This window comes from Arvicanthis niloticus, chromosome X, assembly GCF_011762505.2.
Source record: "Arvicanthis niloticus isolate mArvNil1 chromosome X, mArvNil1.pat.X, whole genome shotgun sequence".
Taxonomy (NCBI): Eukaryota; Metazoa; Chordata; class Mammalia; order Rodentia; family Muridae; genus Arvicanthis; species Arvicanthis niloticus.
Genome location: NC_047679.1, coordinates 50,513,280 through 50,536,917, shown reverse-complemented (window position 1 = coordinate 50,536,917; position 23,638 = coordinate 50,513,280). Strand labels below are relative to the sequence as shown.

The following is a 23,638-nucleotide window of genomic DNA, read 5'->3' as shown; positions in this document are numbered from 1 at the left end:
GATGCCAGATAAGGCCATCCTCTGCTACATATGCAGCTGGAGCCATTGGCCCCACCATGTGTATTCTTTGGTTGGTGGCTTAGTCCCTGGGAGGTCTGGGAGGTCAGGTTGGTTGATATTGTTGTTCTTCCTATGGGTTTGCAAACCCATTCAGCTCCTTCAGTCCTTTCTCTAACTTCTCCATTGAGGTCCCCATGCTCAGTCAGGTGGGTGGCTGTGAGCATCCCCATATGTATCAGTAAGGATCTGGCAGAGCCTCTCAAGAGACATCTATATCAGGCTCCTTTTTTGCAAGCACTTCTTGGCATCAGCAATATTGACTGGGTTTGGTGTCTGTATATGGGATGGATCCCCAGGTGGGGCAGTCTCTGGATAGCCTTTCCTTCAGTCTCTGTTTCACTCTTTGTCCCTGTATTTCCTTTAGACAGGAACAATTCTGGGTTAAAATTTTGAGAAGGGTGGTGGCCCCATCCCTCAAAAGAGGGCTGCGCCTAACCTCTGGATATGGTCTCTACAGGTTCTCTCCCATTTATGGGGTATTTCAGCTAATGTCATTCCTGTTGAGTCCTGGGAGCCTCTTGCTTTCCTATACTCTGGGACTTTCTGTTGGCTACCCCCATCCCCCATTGCTATACACCTCTGTTCAATGTCCTGACCCTCTGTACATCTCCCCTGTCTCCTCTCACATCTGATCCTGCCCCCTTTTTTTCCTCTCACCTTCCTCTCTTTCTCCTAATTCCCTCCCACCCTCTACCTCCCATAATTATTTTGTTCCCCTTTCTAAGTAAGATTGAAGCACCCACACTTTGTCTTCCTTCTTCATGAGCTTCATGTGGTATGTGAGTTCTATCTTGGGTATTGCTAGCTTTTTGGCTAATATCCACTTATCAGTTAGTACATAGCATGTGTTTTCTTTTGTGACTAGGTTACCTCACTCAGGATGATATTTTCTAGTTCCATCCATTTGCCTAAGAATGTCATGAAGCCATTGTTTTTAATGGCTGAGTAGTACTCCATTGTGTAAATGTACCACATTTTCTGTATCCATTCCTCTGTTGAAGGACATCTGGGTTTTTTCCAGCTTCTAGCTATTATAAATAAGGCTGCTATGAACAAGTGGAGCATATGTCCTTATTATATGTTGGAGCATCTTTTAGCATCTTTTAGATATATTCCCAGGAGTAGTACAGCTTGGTCCTTGGTTATTGGTCTTGTCTCTGAGATTCATGGTATTGTTTTTTTCTCCTCTTAACATCTCCTGAACTTTTCCTGTATTGTCATCTTTCTATGTAATGGAGATCCACAGATTCCCAAAGTTACTATCACTCTTCTCAAGCAAAATCTAGGCCAAAGATCAACAATGAATGAAACTCTTATCAGTATGTAAATACAAATTGTTTTTACCTTCTAAAGTAGAAACATCCTCTAAAATGTAAAATAAAATGTTCCCATCTCTATCTCCTATCCCCTATCAATGTTATTGTTTTTATACTTCAAAAGCAAAGGCAGGAATGCCATGAGTTTAAGGCCAGTTTGGGTTATAAAGTAAGACTGTCTCAAACAGTAAACAAACAAACAAACAAATAATCAAATGCGGTGGTTTGAATAGGAATGGCACCCATAGGCTCATATATTTGAATGGTGAGTCACCAGGGAGTAGAACACTTTGATAGAATTAAGAAGACTAAGAGGCATGGCCTTGTTGGAGGAAGTGTGTCACTTAGGGTGGGCTTTGAGGTTTCAAAAGGCTATGCCAGACCCATTCTCTCTCATTGCTTATGGATCACGATGTAGCTTTCAACTGCTTCTCCAGCACCACATCGCCTGCCACAAGCATTGCTCCTTGCTACCATACTTCCCATCGCCATGATCCCTGCCAAGCTGAGAATGGACTAAGCCTCTGAAATTGTAAGCAAGCCCAAATTAAAAGCTTTCTGTTATAAAAGTTGCCTTGGTTATGGTGTCTCTTCACAGCAACAGGGAAGTGACTAGGAAACCAAAAAAAAAAAAAAAAAAAAAAAAAAAAAAAAAAAAAAAAAAAAACCATTTTCTTAGGACAAAAGGTACTTTAATTCATTTACACCATTAAATAAATGTCTCCTTTTTTCCAGGAATACTTGTTTGTGATCTCTTATTCTGAGAAAAAATTGAAAATGTGTTATTGCTAGATAAGGTCATTATCTTACTTTTCTAATGCTATGATAAGACATCATGACTAAAGCAACTTACAGAAGAAAGCATTTAATTTGGGACTTAGGATTTCAGAGGGTTAGGGTACATAATCATCATGGGAAGCATGGCAACAGGCAGCTAAATATGGCACGGGACCAAAGCTGAGAGCTTATATTTGAAACACTAACTTGAAGCAGAGAGAACTAACTGGAAATGATGTGGGCTTTTGAACCTCAAAGCCTATCCTCAATAACATGCCTCCACAAACTAGGCTACAATTTCCAATCCTTCCCAAACAGGTCTACTAATTGGGCATCATGTATTCAAATATATGAACCTATGGGACCTTTCCCATTCAAGCCACCACAGTCCTTTTATACAATAGTATAAATGTGTTGTGTGACACTAAAGAGTTGGGCCTATTATGAACTAAATACATATTTGTCATTCCTATATAAGGTAATATGCTATCCAGTTATAATACTACCACTTTTCAAATAGAGCACAAACTTCTTATATTCTTAAATTGCAAACTAAAACTAAATTGAAGGATTTGAAGTTAAACAGATCCCTGACAGGAACACAGATTACAAAAGGGGATAAATTTAAGTAGTTATACTATACTATTAAGTATAAGTATAATAAAAGTAGTAAATCTCCAAGATGGCAAACTTCTTGATACAAAAGCTAGCAACTTAAAACAAAAACCTGAACAGATTTTCTCTCCAACCAATAGCTCCTACACCCTGGATGATTCTGTTTACTCTATCTGATACTTCCCTTGCTGGTGTCTGTTGCCTTCAAGATTTTTTCTGGACGTTTACTTCTTGTTCTTCTTCTTGGTTTTGCTATTGTTGTTGCTGTTATTACTATTATTGTTCTTCTTGTTGTTGTTCTTTTTCTTCTTGTTCTTCTTCTTTTCTTCTTCTCCTCCTCCTCCTTCTTTTTATTATTATTATTATTATTGTTGTTGTTGTTGTTGTTGTTCTTCTTCTTCTTCTTCTTCTTCTTCTTCTTCTTCTTCTTCTTCTTCTTCTTCTTCTTCTTCTCTGTACAAATGTTTATTGGGGAAGAGGGCACCAGTTCTTCTTGGCCATTGCCTTCGTCACACCTACTAGCACATTGCTCATCTCCTTTCACTTCCTCTTGGAGTGGATGTATGTGCCCACCCTCTTCTTGATATACTTGAGCAAGTGCTTGTCTTTGTACACCTAGAGCAGATCCACAGTATAGGGCATGAAGCTATACAACTTGTGTATACTTGTGGGTCATGTCCCACACAAAATTGGTGTGCTTATTGAGATACCTGTAGTGCTATCTGTGCTTTGGCTTGCTGAAATTCTTTGTTACCTTGTGGCCTTTGTTAAGGACTACAGCCATTGGAGTAGCACAGGGCCATGGCTGTTGCTCTTTAATGGCTGCTGAGACAGGTAGGCCTTTTACTTCTTTAACTGGCAGAAATAACAAACAAACCCAATCAAGATCCCCAGATGATAACAATATCTATAATGGTATTCAAATATTTTAAGGTTAGGCAAATGCTACAGATCACTCTAGAATCTTGACAATAGTCCCATTTTTTGAGAAGTGCCAGGCATCTCAAGTGAACCACAGAAGCCTATTTTTATAGTATCAGCAGGTTTCATTCTAATTCAATTCCATGATATTCCAGAATCACAATGTAATTCATTAGTGTTTCCTTAGTACAAAACACATTTTCTTACCTCAAAAGGAGTAAGAGTTAATTTATTCTATGTCAAATATGAATGACTATTGCCTGAGAATACAGATCCAGATATTACCAAATAATATGTACCAACATAGAAATATGTGTGTAAACCATTTCAGTTACGGAAATAAAAGAAATCCAGAAATGAAGATATTTACCAAATACATTGAAGTAACCATTGTACATGCAGATAGCATCAAAACCAGAAAAAATAGTACTATATTTTCAGGTCTTATGTAATTACATTCTTTTGGATTGGTTAGACCTAGTTGTCTGTCAACTAAATGCATTCTAATGGTTTCATTTGGTAGTTGAAATAAATTGGGTTAGATACAAAAGTCTGGTACTATGTATTTTTTAAGAGCCCTAGAGACAAATTAAGAAGATTCTGTTTTTCAGTCTGCAACATTCCAATTCTCCACAACTGAGAGACTTGAGCCAGCCAATCAGCATTTAATGCTCTTCAGCATAGGTATCGTTAGTTTTTCTTTCCTGGAAATTCAGTTTAAAACTCCTATGAGTTCACATCTGCTCAAAACTTGTAAGTGTGTCTTTATTGGAAAGTAGTAATCAACTTAAACCCCTACTTTGTTAGAGTTGACCTTAGTCCAGTGAATGATATTCTCATCCAAAGGAAAAAAATGGACATACAGACATACACAAAAGAGAATACAATGACAAGACAAAAAAAAAAACAAAACAACAACAAAAAAAACAAAAAAAAACAAAAAAAAAAAAACAAAGATAGAAGGGGTTGGAGCTACTTGCAGTATATTTGGCATAATTCTAACCCCTCTCTGGATGTTTTAACTTTACATGGTGAGTTAATGAATTTCAAGAATGCTGCTCTGCTGAGCATTGATACGGTAGATAATACCGATGAAATTACCCATGGCCTGAGGTCATTATTTCTATTTTGGTCAAGCTTCAAGAATGGCATATATAACTTGATCATGCTAGCCCTTTTTGTCCTGGGAATACTTTTATTCCTGCCCAATGTGTTAACAATTTTCTTCAACAACATCAACATGTTGGCAGTCAAAGTACATGGCTTAAACCTGAAAATGGACCCCCAGACAGAGTTATTAAATTAACAGGCTGGCAAAACAAGAATGGGTAAGATTCTGCACAGAGCCTTACTAACCTAAGACAGAAGCATATTGCTTTTGAAAACACATATTCCATGATGGGTAAGGGAGGCATTCTTGTCAGAAAGACCTAAGACAGGCTCAGTCTTGTTAATGAAATAAAAAAGAGGAAGATGCAGACAACATTCGGGGCTGCTTGGCAGGAATATGACATTGACCAAGAACAAGGAAGTAGGCTTCAGGCAGAAATCTGACATTAGGGGAGAACAAAGAAGTAATTTCAGGCAAGAAACTAAATCTTAGGCTAGAACAAAGAAATAATTTCAGATAGGAATCTAAATTTTAGGCTAGAACAAGGAAGTAGGCTCAGACATTAAAATGACTTTAGGCTAGGACAGGGATGTTGGCTCAGATATTTTTGTCATCCTGATAAGCCCTTAGAAACAGTGATCATGGGAATGTTCACAGAGTTTTGTTTATTGCCTTGCTTGTTTGTTGACTATTTGTGTTTATTGACTTGCTTGTTCCTTGAATATGTGCATCTATTGTATTGCTAGTCCCTCAACCTAGAACTGACCTTAATATTTGCATGTAATTAAAATGGTATAAAAGCAAAGATGAGGAGAGGGGATGGGATGGGGGGGTTCTAGAGAGGAGAAATGAGGAAAGAGGGTGACATCTGAAATGTAAATAAATAAAATATCCAAGGGAAAAAAAAGGAAAAAAAGAAGGGGTTGGGGCTCAAGATGAAGCTTGAACTAACAGTCGGCTCAAGATACTTGATTCTATTCCCAGCATCTCCAAAATGACAACATAATGAAGAAATGGTACATCAACAATCTTAGCAATACCAAGGACTGGAAGTACAGTAAACACTAGAATCTAAAGTAGGCAAAAGAAAAATGTGTCCTAGAGCTTTCAGAAATTATGGCTCTGATAATACCTTGAATGCAAAATTTAAACTCACAAAATAGTAACTTAAAAAAATAATCTACGTAGTATGTTAGTCACTTTTTACATTGCTGTGACAAAGTACCTGACAAAAGTAAGTTAGGGAAGGAGGGGCATATTTTGGCTCACAGTTTGAGAGCATTATCCATCAGGGTAACCGACACATAGCAGCAGAAGTGTACCGTGGCTGGTCTTTATCAAGATTTTTGGTTTCACTGAAAAACACAGAATTATTCTGGAAATATGGTTTCATTTTAATCCCAGGTGTGGGTTACGGAACTGGTACAGTCCCCAAAGGCTGACTATGATTTGCCTCCTGCTCTAGCAGGGGCATGATTTTGCCAGCAGCAGATAGTTTTCTGAGAGTAGGTGACATTTGGAATTCTGGAGAGTTTTCAAAGGATATAGAAATGCTAGGGCCCTGAGAGCAGGGTAAGTTGTTGGTTAGATATTGTTTAGTTTCTGGTTGGAGTTTGTTAAGTAGTCATGCTCAAAGAAGAAACAACAAGAAGAAATTAGATATCCTGATGGTGACAGTCAAAGTTGCTCCAAGGAACTTGATGCCCTTATTCAGCGGGAAGTAGTCTAAAGATAATGATGCCCCCTTTCCTCTGTATCTTCTTTTCTCTCCTACATAGTGTTAGGGACACTAGCAGGTAAAAAAAAAAAAACCATCGATTTTAAGCCATAGCCTTCTACTCTTTGTCCTCATGAGCTTGGAACTATCATATAATCCAAAATACATTCAGGTTGACATCGAAAATAAGGAAAGGTAGAATAAGAGTGGAAGAAAAATAGAACTGCAAAAGCAGTCAGTGTCAAGCTACACTGTGCACTGTGTGTATAGTCAGAAAATAAACCAAAATAAAATGGTGGTGCTCAGCTTAGTTACTCCTTTTTATGCAGTTTGGAGTTTGAGCCCACAGAATGGTGACAAGCACATACAGTGTGGCTTTTTCCCACCCTAAGTAACCTACTTTAGTTAATCCTTCATAGACAGGCCAAGAATCTAACTCAATGTAAATAATTTCTCACATATGTGGCTAGAGACTATCATACTTTAAAAAAAAAAACCCTCCTGTTAAATTAACAATCAAAATTCTAAGCATCACAGTTCACTTTTTATCAATTTGATGCCCAATTGCATCCGTTTAAGCAACAGCGTTCTACTCTTTGTCCTCATAAGCTCAGAACAATCAATCATGTAATTTAAAATGTATTCAGTCTAACATCAAAAGTGCCTTTAACAGTTCCAACACATTTTATACCTTCAAAGTTCAAGTATCATTTTAGACTTGAGGTAATCTGTTAAATGTGAACACTTGTAAAATAAAAAAAAAAAAAATATGCTGAGTACTTCCAGTATAAAATGCCAAGGAAATAAAGATTTTTATTCCTAAAGAGAAGAATAGAGGTATAGCAAAGAATGGCATAACAAAACCAAGGAGGACAAATGCCAAATCCTACAGTTTATGTCAGACATCTGCAACTTGTGATAGAATCATGTAGACTTGAAAGTGTTTGGGTAGCCCATTGCCTCCAGTTCTGCTAGAGAACACACACAGCCTCTTTACAAAGTTTCAGTTCTATTCCAATGCCTACACATCAATGTAGTATGGTTCTGGTAGCTACAGCATCTTGGGGTCTTCATTGCAAGTTAGGTTTTATTTGCACAGCTTCATACTTTGACCTCTTAGGGCCTCTTTGCAGGGACTGAGATACTGAAATACACTGTCTGGATATCAATGGCTCTCTGAAACCATGATGCAAAACTCTATACACCTCTCAGTCTTGCCACTTTATGCCTGAAGACCCAGTAACATGTGGACAATGCTACCAAGTTCTGCTGTCAAATGGAAATCCAGGCAGAACTTCTTGTCTTGCATTTACATTTTCAGTAGTCTTTGTGTGTTGGCCCTGGGAAACATTCTCTAGGCTATTGCTTTCAAGAAAGAGGAGATCCCTTCATCATCATTCCTAGTTTAGACTCTCCCCTTTCAAAAGCATTTTCACTAATTGGAAACTTGTATGTGTTTGTTCTTATGTTCAGGGCACCTTTCTCATTGTCCCAGTGCAAAGCAGGTGATTTTGTTGTAACAGTTGAGCCTCTTTTCCAACAAATAAATACCTTGGCTGCCATTTAAAACTTGCTGAAGTCCTTTTCCTCAATAAACTAAACTCTTCACTATTTCTCTCTGTCCCTCTTGTTCTTTTTGAGTATAGATATGAATGAGGGTACTAAGAAGATGCCACACCATAGAATTCTAGCTTGCCTTGAAATGTTCACTGCTGAACACATTAACCTATTTGTTTTAAATTCAGCTTCATTCAGACTCTCAGAATATGTCAAGCAAGATGGCTCACTCAGCAGGTAGGGAAAACTGCTTCCAATCTGATGATCAGAGTTCTGTCCATTGCTTCCACATGGTGGAGAAAACTGACTCCCACTATTTGTCCGCCATTCACACTAATAAATATATGTAAATATGAAAGGGGGTTCCTGGGGGCTAGAGAGACAGCTCAGCACTGGCTGCTGTCTGAGAGGGCCTGGTTTTGATTCCTAGTACCCAATTGGCAGCTCACAACTGTATATAACTCCAATTCCAGGAAAATCTGGCTCTCTTCTGGCCTCTCTGGGTCCTGCACATGTGTGGTCCAGAGATAAACATAAAGGCAAAACATTTATACACATAAAATAATTCCTAAAATGTTTTAATAGGCAGAATGCAGTCAGATTCTCTGCCAGAATATTACTTAAAAGGCCTCTAGCAGATTTCTGGTAGAGTACCTGTTTCCCTCTGACAACTCATGAGCTGGGCCTGCACCATCTGCACTTCTTCCAGAAGTTTTGTTTTCCAAATTCCTAAGTCAATGTCCTGTTAAGATATGTTTATAAAAGTCAAAGGATTTTTCTAGCTGAGTGTTCCACATTCCTCCTGCAAACCAGTTCCAAAGGTTCAAAACATAAGAATTTGGGGAGAACAACAATACCAACCAACCAGAGCTCCCAGGGTCTAAACCACCAGCCTGGGAACACATAGGGAGGGACCCATGGCTCCAGCTGTATATGTAGGGGAGGATGGCCTTGTTGGGCATACGTGGGAGAGGAGGTCCTTGGTCCCATGAAGGCTAGATGCCCCAGTGTGGGGAAATTGAAGGGTGGGGAGGGTGGGAGTGAGTGGGTGGGTGGGTGGGGGCACATCCTCATAGAAGCAGGAGGAGGGGGGATGGGATGGGGGTTTCTGGGAGTGTGGGGGGAAGTGAGGAAAGGGGATAACATCTGAAATGTAAATAGAATATCCAATAAAAGAGAAAAAATATATAAGAATTAAACTTGTAGAAAAAAATAAATGATGTGAATTTAGAACACCTCAACAGCTAAAGTAGGCTTTATTGAATGCCAGAGAAGTGACATCTACAGTTCTGGCTATACTGTGGTCAGAACACAATGACCTGGGTTAAGGAGAACACAGATTTTGTGCTTCATGCTGGAGGTTTTATAGATAAGAATAGGGAAAGGAGAAGGTTTCCTTAGGGACAGAATGTAGTACTTAGCTGTTTTCCTTAGATAAGCTTTAAAAAAACCCTTCAGGCTATCTTGTCTTTTTATGCAGCCACTGGGTGTCTAGGGTAGGGGTCAGTTGTTTTTTCTTTTGCAATCTCTGGGAACAGGAGCAGGGTCAGCTGCTTTTCTTATGCAACCCTCAAATAGCTGGCTTCCTGGAACTCTGAGCTCAGTTTAGGGCCTTGGTTTTTGTTGGTTTTGCTGCTGCTGCTACTGCTGCTGCTGCTGCTGCTGCTGCTGTTTATTTTTATTGCTATTTTATTTTATTTTTTGTTTTGTTTTTGAGGGGATGTCCCTTATTAAAGACCCTTTATATATAAAGGATAGAAGCCATTGTTTTCTGTCAGGCTACTTGTTGATAGTGGAATGTGTACCACTTAGGGTCTGGAACAACGCTAAATACTGTTTTTACTTTGTCTTGATTAATGAACTGAGTGATAGCAGGAAGCTATCCACGAGGAATTTCTGTAAACATTCTAACAGGCAAGTTATAAGTATGAGGCAGATAAGGAGAAAGAGGATAACTAGGGAAAGAAGCCAGAATGGAGGAGTCCATCTGGAGTATGAGACTTGTTGGAATTTAAATTCCTGCTATCTGAGCTGTTGGGCCCTGTCCTGACCAGTTTTGAATTGTTGGTGTAAGAGCAACATTGTTTCATTAGAGGAATTCAAATTCTTCTACTGGTGAAAGTCAGGAGATCTGACCTCTACAGTTTTGGAGCAAGCACCAGAGTAGCCAAAGAGCCAAGTTAATCATGAAGGGTGTTGAACTGCTCAGAGACGGAGAAGTTGATTGATGTAAGGATACACCTAGCCCTGCCACAAGCCCAGAGATGATGCCCAGAGTTGTTAGTAAAGGGATACGGTGGATAGTTGGCTCTCTGTTTTTACTGGAGTAGAGACCAGCATGATGAGTGGGGTATCTGGAGAAATAATGCTAGGCAATAACAGGGCCAGGATACAAATCCCAGTCCAATTACTAGGTACACACACACACACACACACACACACACACACACACACACACACACGTAGCTGCTAGGCCTTACGACTCAGAGCAGCCTTGTCTGGTAGGAGTAACATAGAATAAGTTTAAGCAGGTTACTAAGTGTAGCTCATCTTTTCTTTGGTGCAGTGAGAAAAAGGTATCCTCTATGGATATTGTAGTTAATTAGAGGAGACCAATCAATCTTGGGTTTCTCCTGAATTACACAAAAAGCATTAACATCAAGGAAGATAAGGAGGTAAGATATGAAGGGGTTTAGAAGCCTGTAAGTGGAGACAGAATCACATGTTAACTGGGAGGCCACAGGTTTTGGAAAGGTCTTTTCTGACATTAGGAAATCAGGTCTTTTCCCCAGCCTCAACATAGGAACCTGGGGTAGATTGGACAGATTGAAGGTAGATGGACCAGAAAGATGGACACTTTTATAAATCACCATGTTTGATATGGGAGTCTAAGTATTGCTCTTGGGAAAACACAGTGAAAGCAAACTTACATTGGCCTGATGGGATTCACTAGATGGATATAAGGAAGGAGGGCCTATGAGCACATAAAGTTACCTTATATACTAGGGCTAATAACTTTAGTACAGTTCCTTAAATGGGCACTAAGAGATGGGAGAGTTAATTTTATTAGAGTTGTAAAGCATTGATTATTCTTGGTTTGCTATTTGAGCCAGAGCTCTTCCTATAATATCACTCAAAATCAGTGCTGGTCTATAGAACACCCTCGTCAACTTCTGGTTTGTATTTTATTTTGGACATGTCAGTACAAGTGAGGTAAAAACTCAAAGGGGATGTAAGTCAAGTTAAAAAAAAAAAAGCATGGAAAATGTCTTGTTCACTGTCTGAGAGAGGTAGAGGCAGCCCTAATAAGGGGGCAGGGTAAAGAGAAGTTATGTTTCTTTAAAAGTTATATTGCTAAACAGAGTTTGATTTAGGTAGTTTGGAAAAGCATGAATCTGTTTATATATGTGGCTAAAGAGAAGAAAGGGTTCTGACAAATGGGTGCAGCAACTGTAAACAAAGGTATGAATAACCAGAGAAAATAAATTCCCCAAAGCAGGTAGCTCCCTGACAGATAGAGGGCAGCTAGATAATTCTGTGGGTTATAGTCCAACCTCTTGGAACTGAATTGGCTAACATCATAGAAAGCATTATTATTATTATTATTATTATTATTATTATTATTATTATTATCAGTGAGAATAAGTTATCATAACACCCCCCATCAAAAACTTTTTCTTATTTAATTAGCATTATTTGAAGACTCATTAGTTTCAAGGTTTGTTTGACTCCTGTGTTGGTTTCAGTGAGAATGGAGTTTGCCAAGAGGGGAAGCTTATGAAGGAACAAATGTGTGTTAGATTTCCAAAAGTGAAGTAGAGTGGCCTAGTCATTTTTAGTTTGTGTGTAGTTTGTATGACCATGATGGATGCAGAAGCTGTGAGGAGGCCCCCTAAAAAGTCATGAATCAAGGATGTAGATGCTATAGCATCAAGAATGAAAGGATGTAGATTGTCCAAACACTATTTTGATTGTCCTAAGTTCATGGGATTTTCCAAGAGTGGTAGGAGCTGATGAATGCAAGCAACTTAATCAGTGCCATCTCTTCTGGGGACATAGCATTTTCCAGTGTTCCCATTGTTGGCAGTTGGGAAAGAGCTTGGAGGTAGGTCTGGGATTGGGGCATGCTCTTGCCCAGTTGGCCAATGTAGCACAACTAAAGCAGTTCTCAAGAAGCATTTGGGGGAAGTAAAAACCTAGGTTTTATAAGTTGATTTGCCTTCTGTTGGGGATTAATGGCAGATGCCAGTAACTGGAATTTAAGTTGAAGGTGATTCTCAGCTTTTCCATTTTAGATTCTTCCTTTTTATTAAAAATCTGGGAGGCAAGATTGAGAAACTCTTGTTGGGAAGTCAAGGGAGTGGCCTAGTTTGAGGTTTTCAAGTTTTTACAAATATCAGGGACTGGCTGGAGGATAATTTGAATATAAAGAAAGACCTGGTCCTTGGAAGAAGCTTGATCCAAATCAGTATATTTAGTAATTGCCTCTGTAGGAGAGTCATGAAAAGGGGGGTGTGTGAATCAGCCTCCTAAATGGTTTCCCTAATCTTATCATAATTAACCTGTGAGCATTTTTGACATTCTTATTAGAAACCAGGAAATCATATGGTCTCTCTTATGTATATCCTGAGGTGGTCTGTTTGGTAATTCAAACTGGAAACCTGGAAGGAGATATCATCCATTCCAAAGAGATTATTCACTTATTTTATTGATTTAAGTTATTATCATATTGAATAACCGCCAAATATGATATTTTTCATCTGTTTTGATGGTCAGAACATAATAAACATCTGGTCAGATTAATTTTGTGTTACTCATAGAAGCACTTCTCTAAATTTGGAGGGGATTTTCAGAAAAAGCCTGCCCAATTATTTTTCTACTTGAGATGTTTCAGCCATGGAAAAGAAAACATAAAACCAGATGTAACTATCAATCCTTCTAATTCCATGGAAAGGAAATGCAACGGAAGTAAACAAGTGGGGGTGGAGATGGGCTCTGTGGTCATCAAAAATGAGGAGTGAGGGCGAAAGATGATAGTTATGGATAGACTGAAGGCACAGGAAGATGTAGAAGAGGAGCTATGTACAGAGAGCTAGTGACTGGAATTGAGTTGAGAATTGGTGATAAGGGATAAGGTATGGTGGGGTGGTCTGAGGCTGAAATTGAGGGATCAGGTAAGTGAGAATAGAGGTAGAGAAGGAGGGCAGTGGTGGATAGATTGAAAGGATTGAGGTGGGGTTTGGAAAGTGGAGGTAAGGGATAAGGGATGGGAGTTGCTGAAATATTTTGAGGTGGAAGGCAAACATTTAGATGGGCAAAAAGAAGAATCAGATGTCATAGAGTCAGTCAACACCGAAGGGGGAGAAGACTTGGGTAAGATTTGGTATGGGTGGGAGGCTCTCTTGACAGAGCAAGATCTAAGAGACAGACAGGAGAATTAGGTTAAGAAGTTTAAGTTAGCAGGGCCTGATAACTAGAGTCTAACAAACAGAAGGAAAGATAAAAGCAGAGACAGAAGATGGCCTGAAGCTAGATAATCTTTGACTCTGACCATTTACCACTTCGTTGGAGGAAACAACTGAAGTCCTAAAAGGCAGGGGAATCAAATGTGCCAAATTCCGGCCAGCAATTGTGGTTGTCAAGGGGGTATTTTGAGGATGGATATAAATGGAAGATAAGATTAGTATCCAATTTGAGGCCCAGTTATTTGAATTTTTCAGAAGGAAAGCCAAAAGACTGTTTGGAAATAGATTAGTGGTTCTCAGTCTTCTTAATCTGCATCCCTTTAATGCAGTCCTTAATGTTGTGGTAACCCCCAACCATAAAATTATTTCATTGCTACTTCATAGCTGTAATTTTGCTACTGTTATGAATTGTAAATATTTGATATGCAGGATATCTGATTATGCAATCTCTGTGAAAGAGTGGTTCGACTCCCAAAAGATTAGCAACACACAGGTTGAGAAATGATTGCCCATACTTTTAAGTCTAAAAACAGGTTGGTGCTAGTTTCCTGCTCTGGAGGAAATTCTCCAAGGATTGAAGTTTTATCAGAACAATGTTCTTGGTTGTTTCTCAGGTATTCCAAGGGAAATTGTTGGGAAGAACTCAAGACCCACAGGATCTGAAATGAAATGGAGTTGAAGTCCCATGTCACTACTGAGAATCGATGGGGCCCTTACATGCTAAAGAGGACAATAAGCATGTTGGAAGCATCCCTCTAGAAATAACAAAGATGACCTCTCTAGTGCTGCAGATAAGGAATTAAGACAAACCCCCACTCCAGATTCACTGGGCAACAAGAATGCTAGAAACCATGGCCCCTATTTATGACACTGTTCTAATGCTGTGAAGACTCCAAGGCCACAACAATTCTTATAAAAGAAAACATTTAATGAGGACTTGCTTACCATTTCAGAGACTTAGCCCATTATCATCACTGTGGGAAACATGGAAACAGGAATGATAGCATGATGTTGGAGAAATAGCTAAGAGCTACATCCCAGTGGCATGCCTCCTCCAACAAGCCCACATCTCCTAATCCTTCTCAAAGAGTCACTCCCTTGTAACTAACCATCCAAATATATGAGCCTTTGGGCTATTCTTATTCAGACCACCACAGGACCAGATGCAATAAGGTCTCAAGATTGTATAAGAGCCACCATTTAGCCTTGGTAAGCTTAGAGAATGAGGTGGTTCTTTTAACATGAAGGAAGAATGAGAAATGGCAAATAGGAGATAGGATCAAAGCCTGGTGAAGAAGAAGGGACCCAGTGGAGCTGTAATACCAGTATATAAAACCTAAATTTGTAGGAAAAAAAATAAATGATGAGAATTTTGGAGTGGTACCTGCAAATTTTATTATTTTCTTCTTTTTAAATAGCTAGGTAGAATTTCATTATGCAAATGAACCACATTTTTTTCTATCCATTCTTCCATTGAGGAACATCTGGGTTGTTTCCAGTTTTCCTCAAGACCCAGTTTTACTGATCCTAGGCATATACCCAAAAGATGCTCCACCATACCACAAAAACACTTGCACAACTATGTTTATAATAGATTTATTCATAATAGCCAGAAACTGAATGGAACTAGAAAATACCACTCTGAGTCGGACAACCCAGACCCAATAGGACATGCATGGTATGTACTCACTTAGAACTAGATATTAGCCATAAAGTACAGGATACCCATGCTACAATCCACAGAATCAAAGAAGCTAAGTAACAAGGAGGGCCCAAGGGAGGATGCTCACTCAGAAGGGGAAATTAAGTAGTCAACAGAGGTTGGTAGAGGGAGGGGACTGGATGTAAGAAGAGATGTGAAGGGATATAGGAAGGGCAGAGAATCAGATGTAGGGAGAGCTGGGAAGAGAGAGCCAGGAGAGTGACTAGAAATCAGCAGCAGTCATGAAGTACCTCTAGGAAGTGCCAGAGACATGGGATGGGGGAAGTTCCAGGTAGTTTATGAGAGTGATTACTCTAGCTGAGACTCCAAGCAGTGGGGGATATGGAGCCTGAAATGGCCACTCCCTATAGCCAGGCAGGGATCTAAGTGGAGTGATAAGGACACCAGCCTACCCACAAAACCTTCTATTCAAAATATGTTCTGTCTACAAGAAATGCAGAAACAAAATGGAGCAGAGACTTAGGGAATAACCAACCAATAACTGGCCCAACTTGAGACCCATTCCATGGGCAAGAACCAATCCCTAAAACTATTAATGATACTCTGTTATACTTATATACAGGAGCATATCATAACTGCACTCTGAAGGCTCCAACCAGAAGCTGACTGAAACAGTTGCAGATACCCACAACCAAACAGAACAAGCTTGGGAAGTCTTATTGAAAGACTTGGGGGAAGGATTGAGGAAAACATAGGGGATAGGGACTATATAAAAAGACCAACAGAGTCAACTAACCTGAACCCTTAGGGTATCCCAGAGACTGAACCAACAACCACCACCACACACATGTAGCAGATGTGCAGCTTGGTCTTTATGTGGTGCCCCCATCAACTGGAGCAGGGACTTACCCTCACTCTGTTGCTGGCCTGTGGATCTTGTTCCCCTAACTGTACTGCCTTATATAGCCTCAATGGAGAGGATGTGCCTAGTCCCATAGTGACTTGAAGTGCTAGGGTAGGTTGGTACCCAGAGGAGACGTCCCCACTCTCAGAGGAGAACTGGAGAGGGTGTGTGAGGAGGGACTGGGAGGAGAAGGGGGTTGTAATAGGTATGTAAAGTTAATAGATAAACTAGTTAATAGAAAACATAAATAATAAAAATATTTTAACAAGTATTAACATCAGCTATACTGAATTATATACAATAAGAAGATAAATGACTACTGCTCCGGAACATTATATATATGAATCTTCTGGGCCATCTTATTTTCACAAGTTACTTTCCAGTCACATAAATGCTGTTATTTGTTTGAACTTTAAAATGCCCTCTAGGCAGCATGCTAACACATATGCAAGAGCACTAAGTACATCCAGGGAAAATGTGACCTTGTTAATATAAATTCGTAAATAGCCAAATTATTAAAAAATAAAAGTACCTCACTCATTCAAAAACTAAAAAATAAGAAAAAGAAAGAAGCAGAGTGAACAATGAAGATCAAGCCTCTGAATCATGTCCTGCCTCTAGGTTCCTGCATTGGGATCCTGCCCTAAATTTCCTGGATGAAATTTTCTGGACTACAACTGTCAAGTGAAATAAACAAATATCATATCCAATTTGCTTTGGTCATGATACCTTTGTCATGGCAATTGATACTCTAACAGTAATAGAATAATTCTGAGTATATTAAAAATGCTGGAGGTATTATCTCTCCAGACCTCAAGACATGGTTATAGTCATAAAAAAGTAGCATGGTACGGCATGGGAGGAGACATGTAGACCAATGGAACAAACATGGGTGCATATAAATATTGGCTGTCTAATATTTGACAAAGGTGTCAAAAACACACATTGGAGAAAAACATTTTCAAAGAATGATGCTGGGAATACTGACTGTCCATATGCAGAAGAATACAATTAGAACCATTTTTATCACCCTGAACAAAAATGAACTCCAAATGAATCAAGGACTTTGATATTTATACATATATATGTATAAATATATATATATATGTATATGTATACATATATATGTATATACATATATACATACACATATATATGTATATATACATTCACATACATATATACATATATAGTATACACACACACACACATATATATATATATATATGTGTGTGTGTGTGTGTGTGTGTATATATACCCTTAAGTAGTAAAACTACTAGAAGAAAACATAGTCAGTACCCTGCAAGATACAGGAGTAAGAAAGGACTTTCTGAATAGGATTTCATCTTTCTAGTAACAGTTGACAAATGGTATCTCATGATACCAAAGTTTATGTCCAGTAAAGGCAACAATCAATCCAATGATAAAAAAGCTGACAAAAGTAGGAGAAAACCTTTGCTAGCTAGACATCTGATAGAGGTTTAATATTCAAAATATATTACGAACTTAATAAAAGCAAAGAGTCTAGAAAATAACTCAGTTTAAAATGGACTATGGATAGGAACAGAGATTTCTAATAAACTAATAAACGGTTGTATAAATAACACCAATGTGCAAATAGTTATAGCTGCTGCTCTTATATGCTTTCTATTATTGTGATAAAACACCATTACAAAAAGTAACCTGGGGAGGAAAGAGATTCCTACCACAGTCCATCACTGAGGGAAGTCAAGGCAGGAACCTATATGTGGGAAATGAAGCAGCAACCATGAAGGGATGTTGCTTACAGACTTGTTCTCAAATGGCTTGTTCAATCTACTTTATTATGCCACTCACCACCACCTGTCCAGGAGTGGCACCACCAACAGTAGGCAGGACCCTTCCACATAAACTATCAAGAAAATAACCAACAGATATGCCTATGGACTAATCTGATAGAGCATTTGCTCAACAGATGTACCCTCTTCCCAGATAACCTTAGCTTGTGCCAACTTGACAAAAACTAACCAGCATGTCTTCAAATCAAAGACCATTTTCTATGTGTACTTAATCTACAAATACTTTCTCATTAGACACCAGTCATTTATTTCAGTTATACAAAGATAGTAATTATGTCACTTATTGTAGAGCTGTCTAGATCAGATAAGAATAAATATTTCATGATATAAAACTTTTACTATAACTTTTACCCCCTGATTAAAAAAACTTTATATTACTAAAAGTATAAAAATGAACCAAGGAAATATAAGGCTTTAAAATTTTGAAAAACTAAATTAAACACAGAAGCATTAAAATTGTATTTTAATCAATGATTAATAATCAATGATTAATGAAGATGAGATAAATTTTAGATTAGAGAAAAATCATATAGAAAATCTTTGGAAAAATAAACATGCAAGACTCAGAAACATATTGAAAATAAAATGAATTGAAAGTGATAAAGCAGTACCTAATTTACTAGGTATTATAATATAATGTAACTTTACAGCAATTAAAGAAACTTGGTACCAGCAAATGATGCAATTGAAAAGAGTAATTGGTAGAACAGATCTCAGAATTAGACTCCATACGTAGAAGAAACATAGCATATTAAATACAGATTGTATGAAGCCTTGGACTTGACTCCCAACACTGTACAAAAAGAACATTATTACTAGGACAACTAGATAACAGGTAAGTCATTTTGACCAAAAGATAGGAAAAAATGACTCATTTCTTATCTCTGTCCTTACATCAAAGTAGATTATACATGGAACAAAGGAACAAAGAACAGTCTGTCTGGCTTGCTTTCTTTCCTGTTCTTTCTTAACATTCAAACTCATAACTGCCTGCAACTCAAGTTTTAAAAGATCCAAAACTTTCTTCTAATCTTCATGGGCACCACACATGCTTGTTGCACACAAATAGACAAGAAAATGCAAGCACATAAACAGAAATAATGAATGAATGAATGAATGAATGAATGAATGAATGAATAACTGGCTAGTGATATTAGTTCTTTTTATGTAAAGACACTGAAGTGGAGAAGTAAGTTATACAATACCTCACAGCCAGTACAGTACTGGATAAGAATTCAATAACATATGATCTGTTACTAGATTCCACAATTCTGCCACTCAGTTACCTTGCCTCTCTACAATAATGATAAAATATTGGTAGGCACATAAAATATGGACAATAAAACCAATAATAAGGAACAAGGCTTTGAGGTGTGTGTGTGTGTGTGTGTGTGTGTGTGTGTGTGTGTGTGTAGTTTCTTTATGTTAAAACATAGATCATTTGAATTATCATGGCGGATATTAAGACAGGAAAGGGAAATTTAAATCACTTCAAAGAAGGTACTAAATATTAACTTCACATGTTGTATACTTTGGGATATGATTTCAGTAAACCCAGGGTTTCATAGGGAGAAAACTTGTGTCTGACAAGTCTATGTAGAAAGGTAATGTTGAATCAAGAATCCATAAAATTGATCCTGCCTACTAGGCTCTGTGCTGAATTCCTAGCACCACCAAAAGAAACAAACAAAGAATTAGAAAGATAAAGAGGAGTTGTGGGGCTACTGGAGTTGAATAGTTTCCTGGGAGAGCAATTCTTTGAAGGGAATAAGAAAAGCCTCTTGGAGCCTTGTGATAATTCTCATGCGATTTCTTTTAAAACAGAAAACTTAGTGCATTCATGCTTTACCATGTCATCTCCTCTGACACATATCCTTGTACTCTATCAATATCTGCTATATAACATAGCCAAAGGGACTTAATCATAGGCCAGATGATACCAGATTTGTGCCCTTGAACCTCCAAAAAAGTGAGTTAAATGAAGCTTTTTTTGCATATATGTGGTACTGAACATTAAAATGTGCCCCTCTGGGCATGCTGTACCACTGTAGCATAATGTACCACTGTAGAATGTCTCTTTTTAATTTGAATCATTATAAAATACATGTTGATCATGTCTTCCTCTTTCCCAAATCTGAAATCATCTCTACCTCTCTATTCACCCAACTTTATGTCCCGCCCCAAACTGGCAAACAAACAAACAACAAAAAGATACCTTCTGGGAAGGGAAAAGTCAGTTTTCTACAGTGGAATGCGACTGTATGTATCAACTACACTGCAGAGCAAATACTTAGACAATACAAAACAAACTCAATTTCATGTGAGATTTTGATTTCATTTTGTTTGGGCTTTATTCTTTTTGTTCAAGTCTTTTTTATGAAGTATCCAGCATCATATTTCCTATTATAGTAACCGAAAATGAACTTATATGTGTTAGCAAAAGAAGTCACCACAATTTTCTTGGCAGAATAATTACATCTGACAATAGCATACAAGATGATTTTGAAAAGAAGATATTCAGGCAGAAAGACCAGCGGGGAGATAATCACAATGTCACTGATTACAGGGGAAAATGATTTATATGATTGGAAAGGGAAGAATGGCTTGGGGGAACATTGATTAATTAACCAACACACAAACCTGTTTGTATCTATACATATACATATATATGTATATACAAAAAGTATAGCTTATAAAATAGTGTTGACTGACAACTTTATAATTCAATTAAAATATAAACATAAAACCTAGGAGACAGTAAGCAAATGTAGCACTTTTATCATAATGTAATGATAACACTTATCTATTGATACAAAAATCTAAATTTTGATGAAGAAAAATAATTTTAAAATTATATAATGAAATTGAAAATTGCCTGCCTGAGTTCTTTTAAAGAAGGCTGAGAATTAAATGTTAAACACAAGAATGAAAAAACTTCAAAGACTTCTTTGGCTTATTCTTTTTTTTTATTAGATATTTTATTTACACTTCAGATGGCATCCCCTATCCCCATTCCCCCCCACCCCCCTTAGGAAACCCCTATCCCATGTCCCCTTTTCCTTTTTGCATTTATACAGTTTTTTAAAATAATGTTAATCATAGGCTTTATAAGTTTGGAATTGTTCAATCAGAGGTGTAATCCACTGACCAACCTAGATATAACAACTATCTTTGACTGGTGGAGATACATGAATATCTGCCTCCTGTCTCCCCCCTCTTTCTCTCCTTCATCACCTAGCTTCTCCTCTCCTTCTTCTTCTCTTCTTCTTACTCCTTCTCTTCCTCTCAGTACTCCTCCCACCTTAGCTCCTCCTACATATCACCCTTCCTGTTAAAATGAAACTTTTCTCTCAAAATACAATTAGAGCATAATTATGCCAATTTGTACCAGTGAGGTACAGGATAGTCCTAATACCCAGTCCATCCTTTTGTTGACTAACCAGCTCCTCTGTCATCTATTCTAACTAAAACATTTAGTTCTGAACCTGGCTTTAGGATGAATGTCAGCTGACAACCATCCACTCAAATCTTTTCTCTTAAGGTCAATAGCTATATGTTTTCAACCCCATCAGAAATCCAGAATGACTGAGTTAACTATAATTGTGGGAAACACAAATCATAGTTTCTAAACCTTAGCCAATTTATAGAGACCTCTGAACACCTGGACACTCGCTCTACTTCAAAATGTTGGAGCATCTGTTCTTCTGCCTTCTGGCCCAGGATCATCTGACAGACCTTAGTGCTGCAGAATTATTAAGGGCTGATTACTCTGTCTAGGCAGATATAATCAGTCAACTATTCTGCAAGTGTGTCCTTTTCTGGACAGTGATTTGTCTGTAGAAGGAAAGTGGCAATTCTTGCCTAGTGGCTGTCTCACCACAACTGGAGTAACTCCAAGGATGCTCAATTTCTTCTTAGAATTCAATATAGGAAGCTGTCTGGAGCAGACAGGTCTCTAATGAAAATGAACATTAATACTGAAATGTTTGTCATGTCAATTCTAAGGATTTCTGATGTTTTGAAAACCAGCTATCCATGTAAGGTAATCTGGACTGTTGCCTGTTAACTCCACTCAGCTATTTCTAAATAAAACATAGAGAACACCCTTATAATAAACTCCAAGTCATGAATTTGCTATAGCCCCTTAACTCACAGGCTGACCATCTCAAATCAGTTAAAAAAAAGTTAAAGGAGGACTGGGTCTAAGCTTTGTATTCCTAAATGTGTTATACTGGTACAATGCCTATGAGAGTAACAATATTCATCTCACTCTTATATCACTAAGAAGCTCATGCCAATGAAAACCTTAAAATTTGTAAACAAAGTAAATTGGTGTCATTTAAGAATTTATATCTTCATCTTGATATTAATTATACAGATTTCTACTAATAGGTTATGGCTATGCAATAAACCCTAGCTAATCCTCTCTATTCCGACAAAACCACTACTTTTCCCTAGAGAGACAGCCCAACATTTAACACCTTAGTCCCCAAGCCCAGGGAATAGGGGCGCTGACTCATCATTAGCTTCTTCAAGCTGATTATGGGCATTGAGATATTAGAAGAGGAGTGGGGGGGAAAGCAAATTGACAATCCTCTGATGCTGTGTCTTCGCTGCCTCCAGATGGAATTCCCGGACCTCAGAGGTTTGAGCAGGTCTGCCCAGCTTGCTTGTTGAGTAGATACACCAAGGCTGATCATTCTGCAATATACAATCCTCAAAACAAATTTTAGTATCAAGATAGTTTTTTTTTTAAGAGGGCTGACATTTTATTAAGAATGTTGGTTCTAACCTCTTTTCTATTTTTTCCCCTCTTTTATTGGATATAATATTTACATTTCAAATTTTATCCCCTTACCATATTTCCCCCACCACCCAGGAACCCCTTATCCCATCCCCCCTCCTCCTGCTTCTATAAAGGTGTTTACCCACCTACCCCCAGCCCCCCTCCCCACCCTCAGATTCCCCCCCCTCAGTGCTCAGCCTTCAGGGTACCAATGACCTTGTCTCCCACCTATGCCCAACAAGGCCATACTCCTCTACATATACAGCTGGAGTCATGTGTCTCTCCATATGTGCTCCTAAGCTGGTGGTTTAGACCCTGGGGAGCTCTGGCTGGTTGGTATTGTTGCTCTCCTCACGGGGCCACTAGCCCTTAAGGTTCCTTCAATTTACTCTCTAACTCCTCCATTGGGAACCTTTGATCAGATTAATGGATAGTTGTGGGTATCTGTCTCTGGGTATGTGCGACTCTGGGGGACCTCTAAGGAGACAGCCTTATCAGGCTGCTGTCAGCTTTCCCATCCTGACATCCCTATCAGCTTCTATTTTTGGTGACTGCCCATGGAATGAATACCCAGATGGAATGGTCTCCCTACAACCCCCCCTTCAGATTCTGTCCCACACTTTGTCTCCATATTTGCTCCCTTGGGTATTTAGTTACTCCTTCTAAGAAAAACCTAGGCATCCTCACTTGTTCTTTCTTCTTCATGAGCTTCATGTCGTCTGGTAGTTGAATCTTTGTTGTTTCAAACTTTTGGGCTAATCTCCGCTTATCAGTGAGTAAATACCATGTGTGTTCTTTTGTGATTGGGTTACCTCACTCAGGATGATATTTTCTAGTTCCATCCACTTACCTAAGAATTTCTCAAATTCATTATTTTTAATAGCTGAGTAATATTCACATTTTTTTGT

The 23,638-nt window shown here is 38.4% G+C and overlaps 1 pseudogene; it reads right to left on the bottom strand.

Moving 5' to 3' along the window:
- Positions 1 to 3,233: 3,233 nt before the first annotated feature.
- On the bottom strand, positions 3,234 to 3,552 carry LOC117694960 (large ribosomal subunit protein eL36 pseudogene; annotated as a pseudogene).
- Between the last annotated feature and the right edge of the window lie 20,086 nt (positions 3,553 to 23,638).